Source organism: Coturnix japonica, chromosome 3 (assembly GCF_001577835.2).
Source record: "Coturnix japonica isolate 7356 chromosome 3, Coturnix japonica 2.1, whole genome shotgun sequence".
NCBI classification, from domain to species: Eukaryota; Metazoa; Chordata; class Aves; order Galliformes; family Phasianidae; genus Coturnix; species Coturnix japonica.
Genome location: NC_029518.1, coordinates 1,616,466 through 1,630,518, shown reverse-complemented (window position 1 = coordinate 1,630,518; position 14,053 = coordinate 1,616,466). Strand labels below are relative to the sequence as shown.

The 14,053-nt window shown below is 43.3% G+C and overlaps 1 protein-coding gene across 1 annotated transcript in view; it reads right to left on the bottom strand.

The window, feature by feature from the left end:
* The window catches only part of SERTAD2 (SERTA domain containing 2), a 72,189-nt gene that overhangs the window by 57,780 nt on the left and 356 nt on the right, over positions 1-14,053 (bottom strand). The window lies entirely within an intron of this gene.

Here is a 14,053-nt window from a genome sequence, read left to right as displayed (position 1 = left end):
ACTTACACACTGCTCTTTGGAAAGAAAAAACCTCTATTTCTCACCCTGAATGACTACTGGTTTTACCTGTTATAGATGCCAGGAAGTTTTTGGTCAGGATAATTGTTTCAAGAGTGTACTCAGCACTGCTTTGAATAAGGGAGCTCAACAGTTGTGATCACACTTCCATCACATAAGAGAGATCCTAGCTGCCAGTGAGCAGCAGAGAACAAGCACTCCCCTCCCCTCTGCAGGTGAATCCATCCCATACTACATTAAGTAAACTGTGCTTTCTCATGTTTCATTTGAAGCCAACCCCCATTTTTGGTTCAGCCACAAAATTAAAAACACCACAGTTAATCGCAATTCTAACTGCTTATATCACCACTGCCCAGTTTGTTAACTATTCAAAAACGAGAACCTCATGACTGAGTGTTACACTACTATCTAATGCCATATCAAATGGTCTCAGCTGATTTCCTGATCCTTCTAACAGAGGAATATCCTCTTCCTGAGCAGTATTCCTCACAAGACCATGCAGCATTCTGAAAGTATTCAGAGACTTTTCAGACATCTACATCTCTCCCACTGGATCCTCTGGTAAATCTCTGCTACCAAATCTGTCAGACTTAGAACCAACGGTGGATTTCTTCTTCAACTCCCCAGCTCAGCACTGCTCACTTGGTCCAGGAAGACATGCAGTACTGCAGCCAGCCTCTCTGCTGCCAGGCTGTGTTCCACACACTTAACAACCTGAGCAGCTTCATTTCCCTCCCCCCCCCGCTCTAAGATGTGTCTTACTCCCAACTCTAGGCACAGAACATCAGTCACTGAAATGCATGGGTGTTTCCTGCCTTGTCACCTGGTGCTATTCCTTCCTCTCTGTGCACTCACAAAACTGAAAAGAAACCTAAGAGCAAGCAAAAACACTTCACTACAACATGTGGATGTTACAGCAGCTCAGAGCCAACTACTGCAGGAGTAATCATACGCTCGAGCCAATTTGGTTACAGGTTTTCAGCATATCTTTTTTTGTCTTATTCCAATGAAGCCAACTCACATTGTTTACTTTAAATATATATGTTCTTGTCAGAGGCAGGCAAACTTCAGTGCAAGAAAAGGAATCCAGCCCCTATTCCCCAGAATCCTGGAAGACATGGATTCCTGTGATCTCTGTGTCAGAGGGCCTACAGGCTGCCAAAGATACAATTTCCCTACTCAGGCTTCTTCACAAGTTCTTGAGACTCGGAGGTTTCTTTTCATTTCTTCTGACAGAACATACTTGACAATGGCTCCTGGCAATACCAGTAAGACAAAAGAAATCCCTTTGGAGAGTGAGCACACCAGCTGTATCCACTGATACACAGTCAGCATACAAAAGCATGGGGCCCTTACCATAGGTGAGAACAGTACCAAGTCTATACCACTGCCCCAAGCAGAGAAGAAAAAACTGGTTGTGGAAAGAACTAGAGAAGGGAATCCTTAAATCTCAGCCATGGACTTCTGATTTCAGCCAGCTCCAGTGAAGGACTGGAGTCTACTCTGATATCAAGAAAATCTCTTCTGAAAGCAGGAGGAAAAGCCCACTGCCATGCTGCACCCCCCAGACTGTACACAGCCTTGGTGATTTTTCAGTTAAAGAACGTTTTGGGTTTCTTGCTTGTTTGTTTTCTGACAGTCAGCAACATAAGCCAGAAAAAGATTCCCACTACCAACTTCTTTCCACAGGTATCAAAACATTGAAGTGACCCTGTGGACTTGTTGACTATTTAGCCAGAAGCTTGTCAGGGCTTCCAGAAACAGGGAAGGACACAAGAGGCTTCGCATTTGCAGCAGCTCTTGGTTAGGTCAAAAACGTGTGTCACAAGCTCACCATAGAGGAGTTACAAAAATCAATATAAATGCTGCACAGAGCATCCAGTCTCCTGCTACCACACCCCCTTCTGAAACAAATAGGGTGAGAAAACTCAATTCAACTCTCTCAGGAATCTCTCAGGTGTTTGGTTCTCTGTCAAGAAGGACAAGCTTTCTTGCCACTGGTATCTTCAGGGACAAGAGATTCAAGGTTATTGCAAGCATCAAGGCCTTAAGCCAGAAGGGAGCAGCTTGGTTTCCAGTGGGCCAGCCTACTTTGTGCTCTGTGGTCACCTCAGAAGGAGGCGCAGCAAGAGCACGGCTGTCATCAGTGTATTTGGCACTCACATGATGCTGGCCCCACACAGCTTCTGCTGTCTATGCTTGTAAAGGTGCCAGGGCTGGATACAGTAAGATACCGCAGGGTGAGGGAAAAACCCCAGTGAATTTCAAGCCGCAGCTGCTACACCATGCGTATGGTGTAGAAAAGCCATAGCGAGTAGAGAAGCACGAAAGGAGCTGGCAAAGGCTTGAAAGCTTTTCCTTTCCTAAGCAGTGGAAGATAATTCTACTGTGGAGTCCCAGGTGTTCTGAACAACAGCAGTGGAGCCGGTCACTGTTTTGGTGGAAGAGAAGAAACTGAGCTTTCTGGGAAGAGACAGAGACGAGTCGAGCCAGTTCTAGATCACCATTTTCCCTACTGGCTCATTCTGCCCAAATCACAAGCTAGAAAAACTGGAAAGGTAAGCAGTCCAAAGTAATAGGGACATCAAGTGAACTGGTTTGTGTATTGGTTTAACTGGAACAAGAAACAGAATCCCAGCTTTGGACACTGACTTTGTAGACATTCCCCCCATTTGCATTCTATCCGAGAAAGCCATGTGCTGGCCTGAATTATTCTTGTTTTTCCTTCCAACACATCCCAGTCCTCCACAGCTTCATGCTTGCATGACACCCATGACCACAGCTTTTATTCACCAGCTGGCAATACTCATATCCTACCAGCTCATCCCTCCAACTCCATGTAATTAGGAAGAAGAAAAACAACAAATCAGAAACACCACAGAACAGGAAGCTGGTTTTTTCCCCCCCCTTCACTGCTCCTTCTGCATTATTGCTTCTGCACCATACCCACAGAACGACATCTGCTTACTGAGCTGACACTTCTCATGTAGGGTAGAAAAAGTAGAGGGTGGGTTTTTTGTTGTTTTTTCTTTGTTGTTGTTGTTGTTGTTTAACTAAACAATGAGTCCCACAACTGGTAGGAAATAATCAGTTTAAGGCTAATGATCAAAAAATCCTCATTTATATACTTATAGTAAATTTCTGCCATAGAACAGACTTCTCCAAATGCTCCACTGCATTTTATTCTTAAGAGTAAACAAAGGCTCCTGCAGATGAGATGTTTCCACAGGAACTGCTGCAGATGGGCAGATTGCAGTGTCCTGCTAACTAGCACTGAGACCACAGCAATAGGAAGTTTATACTTCCTAAAAGCAAAGCACTGTCAGCGCTGTACATTATTCCTCTTAAAACTCTTTACATATTGTAGGATGGAGCCATATTCTTGGGATGAGGAAACTCAAATGTAGTGGCTTTGCCACAAAACTCAGTGATGGGGATGGTCTTTCCCACACCTAATCCATATTATCTGCAAACATGGAAAGCAGCTTCTTCTCTGTTCACATCGACAATTCAAACCTTCTTGCACAGCTTGAAGTCAACACCTGTCAAATACAGCTCTGTTGTCTACTGCTGCCTTCTAAGGACAAGTGCCACTCCTTGTAAAGCTGTCCAATAATAAGGCACTAATTTCCCTTCCAGGACTAGAAATCAAGTATCATTGCTTACTTGGTATCAGACGGTATTATATCCCACAGTTATGCTGGCTCATGCAAAAATCAAAGTCTCAGACACCCTCTGCACACAGAGATTTGCTCAGTATACTAAAAATTTCCACTCTAGATTTCTGGCTTTTCCAATTACATTTACAGACAAAAAAAAAGTCTTCTTTTCTTTTAATGACATTGCTATTTATTGCAATGCTATGATGAGTGTCCTTATCTCATTTCAGTGCCCCGTGATAACTCATTCATTGAACTTCACTTTTTGATGTACAAGAAATGGCAACATGCATTAATAGCTCCATTTAAACTGGCCCTATAGTTGAAACAAATTCCATGAGTGGTACTGCATCATGGGCAAAACTCCTCAAAAGCTTCAGATATAACATTCTTTGATATGCACAGAGCTTAATATCTTCAAACACAAATTACTCCAGCTGACGCATCTCTCATTATCATCAAGCCCAAGTTTTTCTAAATGAGGAGAGGATGGTAATCAGAGATTACCAGGGCATATATAGTGAGAGATCAGATTCTTAATTACCATAAACAAGCCCCCAAAGGCTCAGTTTGCAATGTACTCTATAGACAAGTGCATTAGGAACACAGCAAAGCACCTTCAGAGCTCAAGCATCAACACCTGGCGCATCTGCTGCTGAAAGGTAACAAAGCGTTACCCAGTTCTTCCAGGCCACAACTGCAACATAAGTTCCAAACTTTAAAGGAAGGAGGAAAACAAACAAACACAACAAAAAAAGGGGGAAAAAAACAAAACACAACACCAATGCAATAATTAAAAAGTAGTTTCCAACACGATCATAGCATGCTGACATCACAAGAGAGGAGGAGCCAGATTACACACCCTAAACTGCATGCACGTCCCTGTATCTTTTATTTCCTTCCAGCTGGCTCCTGGCCTTCCAGCACAGAGCTAAGGAGGAATTTAGGCCATGAGATTCTGCTTTTCAGTCTCTCAAGCAAGTGGCAGCACACATAGCTGACTCAGGCTGGAAGACACTGAGCACACTACAGAAGAAAAATGTAATTGCTCAGTATACTGAGCAAGGACACATGCAAAGCCAGTTCTTTTGCCTTGGGAATCCCCAGATTTTAAGCCCAGAATCAGATCTGCATACATTCAGCATGCTGCAACTGGACACACAATGCAGGTGAAGTGTGCAATGAGAGCAGCCTTTACCTTCTGACTCTGCTCTGCATGATCTGGAAGACAGTTTTTAAAGAAACACAATGTAGTTTACCCTCTTTTCACTATCGCTGCACTGTTTTTCCAACTCAAAGCTGCTGCAATGTTTCCAAGAGCACTGGGAGCGTTATTGCCTTTCTTAGCTCTTCTGTATCAAAATAAAATCCTAAGCAGATAGTATCTCAGACACTGGTAAGAAAGACAGAGTTAATGTATCCAAATCTTTTTCACACACAAGCACACACCCTCAAACAAGCCAGAAATGCTAACTGCGTTTTATCACACTCCAGTATAAACAGCACTCACTAAGCTAAAGAAAGGAACAAAGTAACTCTGCCTGAAGGGTCTTCAGTAGGATATAATGTATCAGCTAAAGATAAGAGCAGATGCTTGGGACACAGTAAGAGAAAAGCCCTCCAAAGATACCAAGTACAAAACAGCAGCAGTGTGCAGAAGTGCTTCCTTCTGAAAGGCCAGGCTTTCCAGGACACCCCAGCTCCACAGTGTTCTGCCTAAAGCCCTTTGGAAGGAAGCAGACAGATCAAGTCCCTCTTTAGCAGTACAGAACTTCACAGTCCCAGCTGACTGCCACAGCGGCTCTGAAGGAAGTGAGCACAACCATCCTCAGCTCAGAGCAGGAACTCTGTAACAGACAGCCTGCAACCCTACCAGCCATCTCCCTTCTCTCTCAAAACAAAAATACGTCAGGGAATAAACCAGTACTCCACTGACCTCAGTGCGTCACTGTCCAGAGTCAGCTAAGAGACAACAGGAACAGGGCTGCACCTCACATCCATCCATTCATCCATCACAAAGAAGCAGAAAGGAGTTATTAAGAAGAGAAGGTAGGCAATATAATCTCAACATCACAGAACACTTGAAATTAATTGAGCCAGGGCCTTGGTCTTCTTGCAGATCAAGTGGAGGGTAGAATATACACAATGTAGCCAGCTTACATGAGCAAATTCCACAATATTTTTAAAACCAGTCACTCCATACTTCTAAATTTTACCTTGTATGCCCTGTGCAGAACAAGGTTAGAAACAAAACAAGCTCTCCTGCCACACCTGATGCTTTATTTACTGTCTGTGCTAGGACACCTTGCTGCTCATCTTCCCACACCAGAAGACACTCCACAAGTACCCTACTGTTCTCATCCACTTCATGTTGCACTCTACTAAGGAAAAACAGTCCACTGCATTCAGTCCCACTTCCCATTCTCGAGCCACTAAGGAGGCACCACAGGCAAAAGCAAATCGCATGCAACTGCTCCGTTACACATCCTGGGGACTGGCTCCCCACGGCAGTGCCTGAAGAACAAGCACACTGCAAAGCATTATGTTTCCAGTGGCAAGATGGATGGGAAGGATGCCAGCCACTAGCTGCAACTCTTTTGTCATGCCAATTGCTGGCTGCTACTAGGTTTTGCATTAGATACCTCCTTAGAAAAGAGCTCTGCATCCTATCCTTCCAGATGGAGGAGGAAGGATTCACAATCACATAAGCAATGCCAGAATAACTGAAAAGAAAACATTTTCTTTTTGTTTTCAGGGGCATTAACAGCAGCAAAAGCTGAATGTAGGATAACAACACTTCCTGCAATACATGCACAATAGCCCCCAAAAGTCTTCTTGCTGGCCTTGTCTAGTCTCCTCTTCTACACTCACCTCATGTGCCTCAACCCACTGCTTTCTCATTTTCATAGCATTTCTTCATGCAGATGATGACCAAAGGACTCCACTTACACAGCCATCATACCATGCAGGAGAAAGTGTCCACGAGATGGATCAAATGTCAGGAGTTCTGAACTGACCAGGGGTTGACTTGCAATGCAGAAGCAAAGCAAAGGATCTCTTTTCTTTCTAGACATACCAGGAAGCAAAACACACCGATTTACTAGGCCTAGCTGGCTGATAAAGGCAAACTGGACTGAAAGTTTAGCAGTTAGAACACTCAGTTGCATGGTGCCCACCTCTTTCATGGAGCCCTTTGCATGTATCCATCTCACTCCATCTGCACGTATTTGCCACTCACTCATATTCCTCTCAAGGGTCCTTTCAATCTTGTTCTGCATCTCAGCAATCTGAGAATTCCCACCTATGTACCTTCTGGCCTGCCTTTGACTTGTGAAGCACTGGAAATAGGGATTATCCATCTGCATCTGAGAAGTGCCTGGAATATCCTGAGTCCAGCTCAAAGTAAACAGTAAGGCAAAAGCATGCAACATGTATTTAGCCAAGCACATAGCAGTCATCTCTGATGGCATACCTGAGGATGGTACTAACTTCTTACAGATAGCAGAAGAGAAATCTATGCTTTAGGGTACGTTCACTGAACAGAAATATATATCAGATTTGGCCTCCCTGCCTCCAATTCCCTGCTTCCCCAATCATAGTATCTATTTCTGAAATCCATACCCCCCTTTTTATTATAAATTATTCTAATCAGTTCTGTGGCATGGCAGAAATCCAGCATAACCATCAAAAATACACATACACACGCAGGGTATACACAGACTTCTTCATCTCACAGGAACCTTTGATGACAGATCTGGCAGCTCTTCTTAACAGCACTCCAGCCGTGGTGACCCCTTCCTAAAGATACATTCACCTATACTACTTTATCTCCATAAACAAAAGACTTTACCCTAATACATCATTAAAGCAAAGAAAAAGCATTCAAACAGGATTTTCTCCTCTGGTTGAAGAAATTCAACTTGACAATGGCCAAAGGGGCTAGAGAGAATATTTCCAGTGCAACACTGACCTTTCCCCACTCCCTGAATGGAAAGATGTAAAATAGAAAGGGTAGTTGTTCCAGGCCCCTTAGGATTGGAGTATAGGTGAGGAAGAAGGGATGAACAGGGAAAGAAAACAGAACAAATCCAAAAAAGGCAGAAAATGGTTTTTAACTTTTCTTGGGTAAGTAGCACAGGCTACTTCTATAGATCCTGAAAGAAGACCTGCACGCTTAGCTCATTCATACTGCAACAGCTCTAGGAAGAAACCAGCTCTGTGGCTCTCCCATAAAACAGATGGGGAGGTCTGAATCCTGAACAAAGGAAAGAAAGAAAAAAAGAAAAAAGCAACAAGCAATTTAAACTCAGAACACTATCCCCTTGTTAAATTACATGTTAAAAGCTCATCTGCAAGTCCGCCTTGGCCAATGAGTGGCATAACTCAGGAAGATACAGTAATACACACTAGCATGCAATTAGTCACTGTTGTTAAGCACTTTAGTTTGGATTTCTTGGATTATAAGATTTCAAACCCTGTTGTTTTATAGGAGCAATATGATAGCTGCCCAAGCAACACAATCAAATCATGCTACCAGGACATTTGGGCAATGTATTATCACAGCAAAGGAAATGAATTACCACAGTTCTTATTCTGAACAAGGGAAGATTATGTCATTTTGAATGCGGGAGGAAGAAGAAGTAGAATATACCCAAGAGATATTTTTTCTTCTTTTGAACTTTCCAAGGTAGAAAAGCCACAGAAATTTGCAAGTCTGAAAAGACAAACTGCCTTTCCCTAAAATCTGCTCTGAAATATCTGAAAATAGATAAAAACAAATCAAAATATTCAAAAACCAAAGGCAGCTGGGGAGCCTTCTAGTTTTGTCAGAATGCTGGAAGGATGCTTCACTACTGAGCACTTTCCTATTGCGGTTCTAGCTGTGACCTCTCATTTTGGCTCTTGATATCAGACAACTACCATCACCAGCCTTAGAGACTGAGCTCTGGACCACAAACTTCACTAACAAGTACGTTCCCTCCTATAGGAAGAAGAGCTTTCCAAACTCCCTAAGTCAGCAGGTTCAGCAGAGGACCAGCATGTTCCTTTAAAAAGGTTTAATAGTTGAAAGATTCTCTTAAAAAGGCTTCACCTTTTACTTCTACATCACAGGAAACCTACCTCGCTTTACAGCTTAGTTCTTGTGTTGCATCACAAGCCAAACGTTACCTTTTTTTTTTTTTTTTTTTTAAGTTCACTAATCTTGTTTGCTTGTTCTTATAGGGTACTTGACTACCTTCAACATATACATTTTGTGTGTGATACTCAGGGGGCCACGATTCTGACCTCAACTTCTTTGGCAAGGGCCAGATATTTCAGCATGAGGTAAGGGAAAACCCACCAATGCCTAATAACATCCCTGGCACACAGTCTAGGAGGTATATATAGTGAATATACCTCCTAGATATAATGTATTAGGAATGAAAAAGGACTAAAACAGAGAAGACAGACAAATAAATATAAACAGAATTACAAGAAAAAAAATAGCAAGCTTTGTAAAGGCAAAAAAACCCTGCTTTGGTAACAGTACAGGACATGTGTCTGAAGGTGATGAAGCCTGGGTATTATTCCTGGATCTCTCCCTGACTCCTGGATAACTGCAGCAAGTCATGCCACACCTCCAATAGGCTCCACCTTCATGTTTTCCTTTTGGAATAAGAGTCAGTAGTGGCCAACCTTTTTCTTGCCCAGTGTAGAGCACACCGGCATCCCACACCTCAACACGCACCTTAATGCTGCATGACAGCGGTGCAACCGCTCTCCACAGCAAAACATGAAGTGCATGCCATGAAAAACAGGAGCTGCATGCCAGTCCCCCACATTTCACATTCACACTAAAAGCTTTTTAAAGAAGGAATCACTGCTGTTTATTACTAATCTGCATGGAGCAGCGTTATTCAGTTACTTGTGTGATTCTATAAGCAAACAGCAGTTGCCCTTGCAGCAAATATATGTATCTAGAAAGCTAGGTTTTAAAGAGGAAGAATCCAAGATCTCAGCACCCTTGTTCTCAGAACTAATGCTTTAACCACATTACTAACAGTTCTCATAAAGACAGCACAACAACTGCAATTTCTTCTCTATCTTGAAGCCACTCTGTTGGAGCCACTGTTACTACTGTAGTTTTATGGTTACAAAAAGCAGTGCCTTTAGTGTTTCTTGGAATCCCTATTTCACATAGCAGGAGCCAACAAAGCTCTGATCAGGTTTAGACGAGATCTCTTTTTCCCTGTTTTATTTGTTTCTGTGTTCTTCAGCCGTCCTTAACTGGATACCCATGGAAATGCCAAAGATAGGAAATGCTGTAGAATATAACTCAGGCAAATATTTTTCCTGCTCATAGTCACTAGAAAGAATAACACCATTTCTGAACCACAGCTGAGCATGAGGAGCACCACACCAGCTCTATTTTACTAGAGATGTGCAGGAACAACTAAGCCCAGGGAGACATGCTATAAACTTAATTTTGCCAGTTGGTCTGTAAAAAGGTTTGGATGTGGAAAGAGATAAGGGGAAGGCTGTCTATTCTATCTGTGTGGCTGGTCTCACCAGTTTGCATTTGCTGTAACCACACCCCCATCAGAATTCCCTCTGAAATGTCAATACGATGCATAATACTAATTTTTCAAGTCGCTGACCTTTAGTGTCACCTGAATCATACATCTGTCATTTTGAAGGGTATCTGTTCATACACAAACGTGCTTTGTACACCTCACCATGCCTGAGCTCCATACATACACCACTGACAAGTCACAAGAAGGATTCTCACTGCATGAACCTTCTGAGATCTATGAAGCCTGTGGTTATCAATGCTCACGCTATCCACTGCTAAACCAGCCAGGTTCCCCAGGCTCCCTCAGAGCCCTCAGTGTATCAAAAAACCCCCACCATAAAGCTCTTGAATTAGTGCTGTTGCTCCCAATTAAGATACTTTATGCAGATCATCAGAGCTACATGCATCGTACATGTTACACAGTGCTCAACATGAGAGTGTCGATTTGTCATTTCTGTCTTTCTCTCTCTCAGTGCTCAGTGTGATGAATGATCTGGTTGCTTGCCTTCCTAGTATAAAAACAGGAGAAGCTTTGAGACAAAGAAATAAAAGCCAATGCACATTACAGATCTTACAGTGATTAATATCAGTCCTTCTGACTCACATCTCTGACAACAGCTAAGGTTGCTATTTCTCTTTTATTTCTGCTGTGGGTTACAATGCTTTTCACCAGAACCCTCCAAACCGTCGACTTAATTTAATTTAAAGCAGAAACAGGAATGTAAGGAACGTGTAGCATTTGAGCTACAACAAACACTGTCACACTAGCATGTCATAATAAGTCACCTTCACTCTCTCTTCTGCTGGCAAACAGACACGCTTGAAGGTTTTTGCAGGCCAGGATGTTAGTGTGATTTCTAGAAGATCGTCTGATGAAACAAAATGTAAAGGAGATGTTTAAAGTAAATATATATGTGCAACTTATGTCCTGACCCACAAAACCTGTCCTTGCAAGCCAACTACCTTTCGGCAAGCCTACACGAGAAGCAGACAAACAAACAGCATCTTTCCCTCCTAGCATGGAATCTGCAATAAGAAAGAGAAACCAGCATTTTTTTGATTTCCATAATACCATCTCTACAGCTTAAACTCACTCAGCTGCTAATGCTAATTCACTGATGCTAGGGAGCCTTCCTATATAATTATACACCCTTGACTTCGCTGAGCCGCAGGGCTCTGTTTCTAACTTTCCAGAGGACCACTGCACCAAAAGGAGAAATAGAAAAAAAACACCAAACCCTTTCATTACCCAAAGCAGGCTGCAAACCCAATTTTGCTATTTAAATGGGAAATGAGAGAAACTTAATTTTTAAGACAGGGAATAATCTGCCAGCCTGCACACACTTTCAGATTTGATATCGTGATGACGAGTTCTCATTTAAACTCTTCTCCCCACCCCTCACGCTTTCTTTTTGTTCCTTCCTGAGAGTAGACAACAATATCACATATAAATATTGCAACAATTGGGATTTCTAGGGAGACATCTTGCTCAGAAGGGTTTCAATGGGGTGATTCAGAATCAGACAAAGACTCTTGTGAGTGCCACTATAATTAACATCCGAAAGTGCATTTTAAAGTGTTACCTCTGCTATAGGGAATATTTTATACATAAATATTAGTCACCTTTTTTTTAAACAGGTTTTTATTTAATAAAAAATTCAAGCATTCTTTAAATACAAAAACATGGTGGATGATACCCAAGTCTAAAATCCAACATGTCCTAAGCAATTAATGAAGAAAGCTCTGTTGCTTTTGTATATTTCTTGAAGCAATTCAGCAGCCCATAGCCAAGCAGACAGCTCCAGTATACTTCAGTGAGAGTTTTGCTCAATTAGGAGCAGCAGAATTTGGCCCAATTAATCCAGTACTATTGGGAATGAACACAGCGGAGGTCTGCGGGGTGAACACCCCCCCCCCCAGATGGCTGCAAGGAGTCCCCATTCCTACAACCCCTGTTCAGCCCACCTTGATGTTTCAGATCCAAGTTTATTTCCCACCTCTATCAGGATTTAACATGCTTTACTTAAACGAGCTTAGTTTTGCAGTGGGTTTGTGTGTATTAATTTGGAACGGATCGATCTACTTCCTCTCAGAAGGGTGAAAACGTGTGGATTTTTGTTGAACAGACAAACAAGTTGACAGTATCAATACAGAGTTGGAGAGCCTCTAAAAACAATCTAGTTTGCATAATTAATGTTAATGACAATAACATCTCAATCAGTGACACAATAGCTCAGCAATGAACGCTGTCATACAAGGAACTGAGAACGTGAAATAAACACGAAAGAACTGTGCCTCGCTCTGAGAGTATAAACTGTTCTTTCAAGAGATTCATAAACAAGAATGTAAAGGCAGAAGACAGTTCTGCTTTGTCTGACATTTTTTCCCTCTACAGACTGTGCGGAGCTTTCTTCTGAGATTGCACCAAGACAGTGGATGCAAGACACTCCAGATAAACATTATCTCCCCGTAACATCACATCCAAGCCACTACCACCACCGCCTTGAAGGGAAACAACCAAGGTTCTGGTTCTGCTGGCAGTGATTTCAAACACTCAGATGAGGTGGTGTGAATTTTGGGGGGCTCTTTTGAAGAGGGGAGGAAAGAAAAGCAAGAACAAAATCATGCAGCCTGAAGACCTGGTGTAGGTACGGATTCCCTCAGGCACAGTGGAATTTCAGGACGAGATAACGACTTTTGCAACAACATTTTTTTCCCTTTTTTGCTTTCCATAGCAATGAGGGAAAGCTGAACACACAGAAAACTTACTTGCTTGTTTCATCAGTATCACAGAGGTCTTCAGCGGTTATTTTTGGTACAGTCACTTCACAGAGCAGCATCACACGAAACCCTCAGAAATTCCCTTCACAGCCCAAGAGAAAGACCTACCCAATAGCCTTCTGTCTTTTTTTTCTTTAGGGGAAGGAAAAAAGCTTAAAGAAACAACCCACAACAACACCCCAGCTGCCACTCCAGTCACCGTGTTGGTGCGCAGCACACAAGCAGTCACACCAGTGTGACAGGGAGGACTTGTGCAGTGACGTACCACGCAGCCTGACTATAGCTGGCATCAGTGGGACCGGAGAGAGAAAGAAGAGAGAGAAAGAAGGAGTGAGGAGGTCTGATGGAGGGGCTCACTGAACGCACAGGTTTCTTGATTACATCTCACATCAACGCAAACCCACCCCATGAAAGTTAATGGTGCTGAAGCGGTGCCGGGTGAGGAGCAGGCCTGCTCCATGCAGATGTAAGGACCGCAGCTGCCAGATACATCAGAAGGTGTAGGAGTTTTGGGCAGGGTGCTGCCTGGCACCTGAGCTTGGGCCGGCTTCCCATGCAGCGCTCCTACCACCTCAGAGGGGATTTCTGTTCAGGATACAAGCAAGCCGAGATCTGTTTAAAACTTCATTTCCTCCGTGAAATCACCGACCTGTCACTCCAGAAGCTGATGAGTGAAGCCGAGCTTTGCTTCCCCTTACTTAAAAAAGCAAAGAAAATTCACTCGCAGGACCCTCGAAATGCTGCCGGCCCCTCTAACACAACTTCAGTGGGTACTGCCGTGTCTCGCAGCTCACCGAGGTGCGGGGAGAACCGAGCTCAGCGCCCGGTCTGGCCGTGACACCCCACCTCTCCGTTTTATTGCAGAGATCACAAGGCGCACGGCGTCCACCTTTCTAAAAATACACCCGGATCGATCGATCAGAAGCAATGGGGATTTTTATCGCTCGGAGGAAAGTCAGCCCCAGAGCAGCCCCGCGGGATGGACAGCGCCCGGCCCGCCCCGCACACACACACACACACACACACACACACACACCGCCCC